The sequence below is a fragment of the Puma concolor genome, chromosome C2, assembly GCF_028749965.1.
Source record: "Puma concolor isolate L17-30 chromosome C2, mPumCon1.1.hap2, whole genome shotgun sequence".
Taxonomy (NCBI): Eukaryota; Metazoa; Chordata; class Mammalia; order Carnivora; family Felidae; genus Puma; species Puma concolor.
In genome coordinates this window covers 141115752-141123933 of record NC_141675.1, presented here as the reverse complement: position 1 = coordinate 141123933, position 8182 = coordinate 141115752, and positions in this window count along the sequence as shown.

The following is an 8182-nucleotide window of genomic DNA, read 5'->3' as shown; positions in this document are numbered from 1 at the left end:
AAATGATCCTAACTGGAATGATTGTTGCCTGATTGTAGATGTTCCTAATTATCCAACTCAGTCCATTTCCAAATGACATCAGTGCCTCTTGTACTATGATGGAAATTCAGGTGAATGTTTCCACATGCCTAGATAACCAAGCTAAGTTCAGTTTTAGATGCTCAAATAAAAGTTAGGTCATACTGGTTTCTTTCTTTCCTATTTTCCTCGCCATGTCTCAATACAGAATACTGGCATAAATGTCCATTACCATATAGCCTATAAAGGTGATAGTAGCAACAAAATTTACTGTGATGATGACAAATTGGTCAATCTTTGTGCATTTTTTTTTACAGTTACAATCTGAAATTTTAAGTATTTTGAAAACCATTTCAAAGTGAAATAAACATATTCATTTTAATTGATCTTGGGGATAGCTTTGATACATTAATGTAAAAGAAGTAGATATAAATATTTAAGGCGTTGGCACTTTTTATGTTATTAGAACTAAATATTTTACTTTTCCCTCTAACTTTGGTTTCAATAGAATTATTTATTTATTTATTTATTTATTTATTTATTTTTTATTAAAAAAATTTTTAGTGTTTATTTATTTATTTTGAGAGAGAGTGGACATGGGGCTTGAACCCATGAACTATGAGATCATGACCTGCAGGGATCACCCTGTTCATCACTCCCTGCAATCCAGCTGGAGCTCTATTCTCATCTCCAAAGTTTGCAAAAGTGACTCAGGCCAAACCTATTTTGTTTAGACGTGAGCATATCACTGAAACTAAGCTTTAAGTATGTATCATGTGACCTATACAGCAACTCTTAGCAGGAAAGCTTCCTCTTACCTGTTGCTTGGAAATCAATTGGCTGCCATCATGTAAGCATAAGGGAAGGATCTCTCTGAGATTGAGGTGGCCCAAGAAGAGGTAAGAAACCAGATTTGAACTACACTATTTATATTCAGCCATTAACACAAACCCATAAATTTGCTTTTTGCTTACGATAGTTTCAGTCAGGGTTTCTATCATTTGTATCAAAATGAACCCAATTTTACATATTGTGGGAAATTCTTCTTACACGGAATAATTGACTTTATCAGTAAAGTGTACTATTTTAGATCTGGATGTAATGTAAATTGGCTAATTCTTAAAAATATCCTATTTGAGGGGCGCCTGGGTGGCGCAGTCGGTTAAGCGTCCGACTTCAGCCAGGTCACGATCTCGCGGTCCGTGAGTTCGAGCCCCGCGTCAGGCTCTGGGCTGACGGCTCAGAGCCTGGAGCCTGTTTCCAATTCTGTGTCTCCCTCTCTCTCTGCCCCTCCCCCGTTCATGCTCTGTCTCTCTCTGTCCCAAAAATAAATAAACGTTGAAAAAAAAATATCCTATTTGAATGATAGCTTATGAAAACTCATCTTTTCACTTGTTATCCCTCTCTTAGAAATATTATCCCTTTTCCCAATATGGAAGGTGGTATACATATTTTTCATAGGGCTTCACAAATTATCGAAAGTAGATGGAAGTAAGAAATGATGCCTTTTGGAAAAAAAAAAAGAGAGAGAAGGAAACAAACCATAGGAGATCTCAATGATAGAGAACAAATTGAGAGTTGATGGAGGACGGTAAGTGGGGGATGGGCTAAATGGGTGATGAGCATTAAGGAGGGCACTTGTGATGAGCATTGGGTGTTATGTGTGAGTGATGAATCACGAGATTCTATTCCTGTATCCATTATTGCATTATATGTTAACTAACTAGAATTTATAAATAAAATTTAAATTTTTTTTTTAACGTTTTTATTTATTTTTGGGACAGAGAGAGACAGAGCATGAACGGGGGAGGGGCAGAGAGAGAGGGAGACACAGAATCGGAAACAGGCTCCAGGCTCTGAGCCGTCAGCCCAGAGCCCGACGCGGGGCTCGAACTCACGGACCGCGAGATGGTGACCTGGCTGAAGTCGGACGCTTAACCGACTGCGCCACCCAGGCGCCCCATAAATAAAATTTTAAAAGAGATATGATGCTTTTGCAAACAAGGATACTGTTGCATTTTGTGTCTTCATCTTTAATTTATTACCCTGCAGATAAATAAAATTTTGAAAGTCATAATCTTGAAGCATCCATAAAACTCTCAGAAAGATAATAAGAGGAGCAAATAAAATTTTCACCTATATCTTGACTTATGGGTGATGTAAACCATAATCAGGCCCTTATTCATTCAAAGATTCATGAATCTTTTACATATTGACTTATTCACTTCTGAAAAAAATAGTTGTAGCCAAAGAATAAAAGAGCCCAATGATCTCTGTTAGGTTTTTCCCACCCAGCAACTAGATCATTTTAGGTGGGAATTCATATGCAATCACAAGGCCCTGACTCAATGGTGAGGGGAGTTTGGTATTAGACCCTTTCCTGATTAGACTCCAGCAGGGATCATCCCTGATTTAAGATGTTCCTGGATTGGTTCTGAAATGGAAGCTCACTCTTAACACCCACTTCTGCATTTTCCCCTGTCCTATTAGTATTTATCATGTATCCTGGTTCTTCTGTGCAGAGACTATTACTCAGGCTAACTTTGGCCAAACTTTCAAATACTTCATTTCTATCTTCTGTCTCTCCTTTCTCCAATTAGATTGTGGTACAATGGGATCAACATTCAATAGTATGATGACTTAATTCCCAGTTTAGTTAAATAGATGCATTTCTCTGGATCCTCCATAGTACTAGGTAGGCTTTTGCCTTGATCATTCTCTTTTCTTACAGGAAATAAATCCCATCTCAAAGTCTTGATATCTGCTTGCTTTTGGCTCCAATTATAGACTCCTCTGGTTCCTCTGTTACCAAACTTCATTTGCACAAGGGGAGACTTGATTTCTAGTTGGGCTACTGCTGAGTCTTAGCCTACCTTTTCCTTTGAAACATTTTTTGCTCTAACACTTGGATCCGGTCCTTCTTGCCAAAACTTCAGTCTATGGGACTTTCCACTTGGTGGCTGCCTTTCCAGCTCTTACGTCCCAACTCTCTATTAATAATGAATTCTGATTTATTATAATAATGCTTTTCCCTTGTTTTTCAGTTTTCTTTGCCTAGATTCCCAAAGGAAGAGCAAAGCATTTTTAAAGCTAGTGATGGTTGTGATTGTATTTTCATTGTGTGCAATATTGTAAGATATGGGCTTTAAAAAAGACTCTTTTTTTTTGGAAATCATCATTTCAACATTTGGAAAGTTTAGGGTCGTTGGACACCTCAAAAAATATTTTGTTTACTTTTTTTGATCTTGCTTTTAAAAGCACATTGAGATATAATTGTGATATAATATTGGTTTCAGATATAAGATATAATGATTCAATAGTTACATGTATTGTGAAATGATAAACCACAGTAAGTGGTAAACGTCCATTACCACATATTTAAAATTTTTTTCTTGTGATTAGAATTTTTGAGATCTACTCCTTTAGGAACTTTCAAATATAAAATACAACATCTTTATCCATTCATCAGTTGATGGACATTTGGACTCTCTCCATAGATTGGCTATTATTGATAATGCTGCTATAAACATCAGGATATATGTATGCCTTTGAATTAGTAGTTTTGTATCCTTTGGGTAAATATCTAGTAGTGCAACTGCTGAATAGTAGGGTAGTTCTATTTTTAACTTTTTGAGGAACTTCCATACTATTTTCTAGAGTGGCTGCACCAGTTTGCATTCCCAACAGTGCAAAAATGTTCCCCTTTCTCCACATCCTTGCCAGCACCTGTTGTTGCCTGTGTTGTTAATTTTAGCTATTCTGACACGGGTGAGGTGGTATCTCATTGTGATTTTGATTTGCATCTCCCTAATGATAAGTGATGTTGAGCATCTTTTCATGTGTCTGTTAGCCATCTGGATGTCTTCTTTAGAAAAATGTCAATTCATGTCTTCTGCCCATTTTTTTACTGGATTATTTGTTTTTTGGGTGTTGAGTTTGATAAGTTCTTTACAGATTTTAGATACTAACCCTTTAACAGATTGTCATTTGCAAATATCTTTTCCCATTTTGTAGGTTGCCTTTGTTGATAATTTCCTTCACTGTGCAATGGAATATTAGTCATAAAAAATGAAGGAAATCTTGCTATTTATAACAACGTGGATGGTAGAGAATATTATGCTAAGCGAAATATTTCAATCAGAGAAAAACAAACACTAGGATTTCACTCATATGTGGAATATAAGAAAGCAAACAATCATGGGGAAAAAAGAGAGGAGGCAAACCAAGAAACAGACTCTTAACTACAGAGAACAAACTGATGGTTACCAGAGGGGAGGTGGGTGGGGGGATGGATAAAATAGGTCATGGGGATTAAGGAGGGCACTTATGATGAGCACAGGGTGTTGCATGTAAGTGTTGCACACCAGAAACTAATATTATACCATATGTTAACTAACTAGAACTTAAATTAAAAATATAATACAGGGGGTGCCTGGGTGGCTTGGTTGGTTAAGCATCCGACTTCAGCTCAGGTCATGATCTCACGGTCCGTGAGTTTGAGCCCCGCGTTGGGCTCTGTGCTGACAGCTCAGAGCCTGGAGCCTGTTTCAGATTCTGTGTCTCCCTCTCTCTCTGCCCCTCCCCTGTTCATTCTCTGTCTCTCTCTATCTCAAAAATAAATAAATGTTAAAAAAAATATATAATACAGTAGTATTAACTGTAGTCACCATATTTTATGTTAAATCCTCATGACTTATTTACTTTATCATTGTTAAGTTTGTACCATTTGACTTCGTCCCCCATTTTGCGCACTCCCAGTTCCTGTTTTGGCAACCACTGATTTGTTCTCTGTACCTGTGCATTCTGGCTTTTTGCATTCTATATGTAAATGAGATTATACAGTATTTGTCCTTCGCTGACTTATTTCACCTTGCATAATGCCCTCAAGGTCCACCCATGTTGTTGCAAATGGCAAGATTTCCTTCTTTTTGTGGTTGAATGATGTTCCATTGTGTGTGTGTATGCCACATTTACTTTATCTATTCATTCATGAATGGACATTTAGGTTGCTTCGATGTCTCGGCTCTTGTAAATAATGCTGCAATGAACATGGGGGTCCAGATATCTTTTCAAGTTAGTGTTTCCATTTCCCTTGTATAAATACCCAGAAATGAAGTTACTGGACCATATGGTAGTTCTATTTTTAATTTCTTGAGAAATTTCCATATCATTTTGCATAGTGGCTACACCAATTTACTACCAATTCTTACCAATACTATACAAAGGTTCCCTTGTCTTCACATCCCTTAACATCACTTCTTATTGCCTGTCTTCTTGGCAATAGAAATCCTAACAGAGATGATGTGATATTTCATTGTGGTTTCGATTTGAATTTCCCCCATAATTATTGATGTTGAGCACCTTTTCATGTATCTGTTGGCCATTTGTATGTCTCTGAAAAAAATGTCTGTTTAGATCATCTGTCCGTTTTAAAATGGGACTGTTTTTTTGCTATTGAGTTATATGAGTTCTTTATATCTTTTGGATATTAATCCCTTATCAGTGTATGATTTGCAAATATTTTCTCCCATTCTGTAGCTTGCCTCTTCTGTTTGTTATAGTTTCCTTTACTGTGCAGAAACTTTTTAGTTTGATGTAGTCCTGCTTACTTTTTTATTAAATATATGAACTCATTATATAATAGCTAATAATTCCAAGTAATGATATATTTTTCTTTATTTAGTCTCCTGTTGTTATTTGGTATGAACTCCTAAATTTTATCACTATTAATGACGAGGAAAATAAAATCAATAGGAATCATATGTAGGGAAGTACTCACAAAACCCATATGACCCAACAAATATGAACAATACCATAATTTTAGCAGTAAATTATGATTGTTATTTTTTAAGCTTTGTGTGTTAACCTGACCTTTGGGGAAATAATGTTTGCTTTGGTTTGCTCTGAAAACAGGAAATTGTTCTTCTCTCATTGAGTTTCCTGGACTCCTAAATACTTATTATTTTGTGCCTCTCCTCCCCTTTCCTAATCAAATGGTGATATAGTTTGATAAGACAGTAAAAAATCCAAAGTGCTAAATGGAGGCCTTTCATCCCCTGTAAAGCAAGGATAGGAGAAGGAATGGTGGTAAATACAGTTATTGGGACCTACATGGGGGCTGCAGTGATGAAGGGTAGAAAGAAATGTGATGTGAAGCACGAATGATGATAAACAAATTAAAGAACTGGGCATTCAAAGAAGTTAGGAAAAGTGAACCCCCAACTGGAACAACATCATTGCTGAGGATGGAATTGGAAGAGTCTGATGCCTGCCACCCCCTTTTCTCTGCTTTCCTTTATTTTCCTTTTAACCTTTTAGATTTTTTAAATTTATTTTTACTTTTATTTTATTTTGAGAGAGAGAGAGAGAGAGAGAGAGAGAGAATCCCAAACAGGCTCCACGCTCAGCATGGAGACCAATGCAGGGCTTGATCCCACGACCCTGGAATCATAACCTGAGGAGAAATCAAGAATTGGACGCTCAACCACCTGAGCCACCCAGGCATCCTTTTATTTATTTATTTATTTATTTATTTATTTATTTATTTATTTATTTTTGAAGAGAGAAAGTTTGGTTTCTCTTACCTCTACATGTACTATTTTATTATACTTGCAAGATGTTTGGCTCAACTTAGAAGAAGATTGACTTTAAAGTCCAAGTGACTAAATGCAGAAAATGTTGAAGTTATGTGCCTTATGGCAATTAGAAATACAAATTCAAACTGATCCCCTGATAACAGCTGATTCAGCATCAAGATCTGTAAACCAGGAGAAAAATAGATTTAGGTGAAAAATAAATTATTTTGCAATGACAATGATTTTGGTGTGGCTGATTTTGACTTTTTAAAAATTGGAAAATGTTTCTTGTCTTTTGACACAGCCGGAATTAATGCAGATGAATGGGAACAGTTGCAAGATAAGAAAGTGTCATCCATTAATTGTGACAGGAAAACTATCCTCATTTGTTTGCTTGGGATCTTACAGTCACTTGTCATGTGAAGAATTAATTGAATGCATTAAACATTTTAATTTGAAATCAAAATGAGCATTTCTTTGCTCACTCTTGAGTAGGAATACCCTGAATGACAGGGCTGGAAATGGTGTTCCATGTAAAGTAGTGAACTGGCTTTTTTCCTGCATACAGATGGGTTAAGCAACGGGACAATTTTCACTGTTTGTTTTGTGTATTAAGGCATAGGTTAGGCAAAAGTTCACTAAAGCCATTGATTCATCTGCATATAAAATGTCGAGTGCTACCCAGGAGAAAGTGCTAAATGTTCCACGGCATTGCAAATTTGCCTAATAGAGGAGAGAGTGCATAACTTACCATTTACTTGTTAAACCTCATTGCAACATTTTCGTTTTTTATACACTTTACAACTCAATTGAAATAAAAAACTGCAGGAGTTTCATGCGGTCAAAAATATAACTCGATTTTGCCTTTTGAATATTATTGTAGAAGTCCAGAATGTCGTAGTCTACAAGTCGTGAAGGTTATTCACTGAAGACAGAAACGAACTTCCAGAAGGTAAGTAAAACACTTTCTAATCAATTTTTACTTATACTTACTGTAAAATGGTGTCTTACAAGCAAAGAGAACAGTGTACCATTAGGCACTAACATTTTGTGTGTTGTGTATAATAACTGAAAGTTCTCAAAAGAAACCAGATAAAAGTCAACAAATTGGAAATAAGTATGTTGCATACAGGTATGTATGACCTCCTCGGAATTTCATTCAAGATGTGGTTGAAAACATTAAGAAAGGATTCTTGGGATAAGTATGGAAATAAGCAAGAAAGATAAGAAGGGCAAGAGTAAAATATCCCCCTTATGGGGGAACTTAGGAATTTTTTTTTTTAATTTAAATTCAACTTAGTTGACATACAGTGTAGTCTTGGCTTCAAGAGTAGAGCCCAGTGATTCGTCTCTTACATATGACACTCAGTACTTATCCCAAAAAGTGCCCTCCTTAATTCCCATCACCCATTTAATTCTTATAATAAACATAATTTGCATCAAAACCATGGGTGTGCCTGGGCATAGGTTTGAGAGTTTCTTTGCCTTCTGAACATTTCGTTAAATGTGGTTTTTAAAAGCACTGTTCCTCTCAGAATATATGTTTAGACAAATGGCCAAACATTGGAAATACCTCTGATTTTTATATG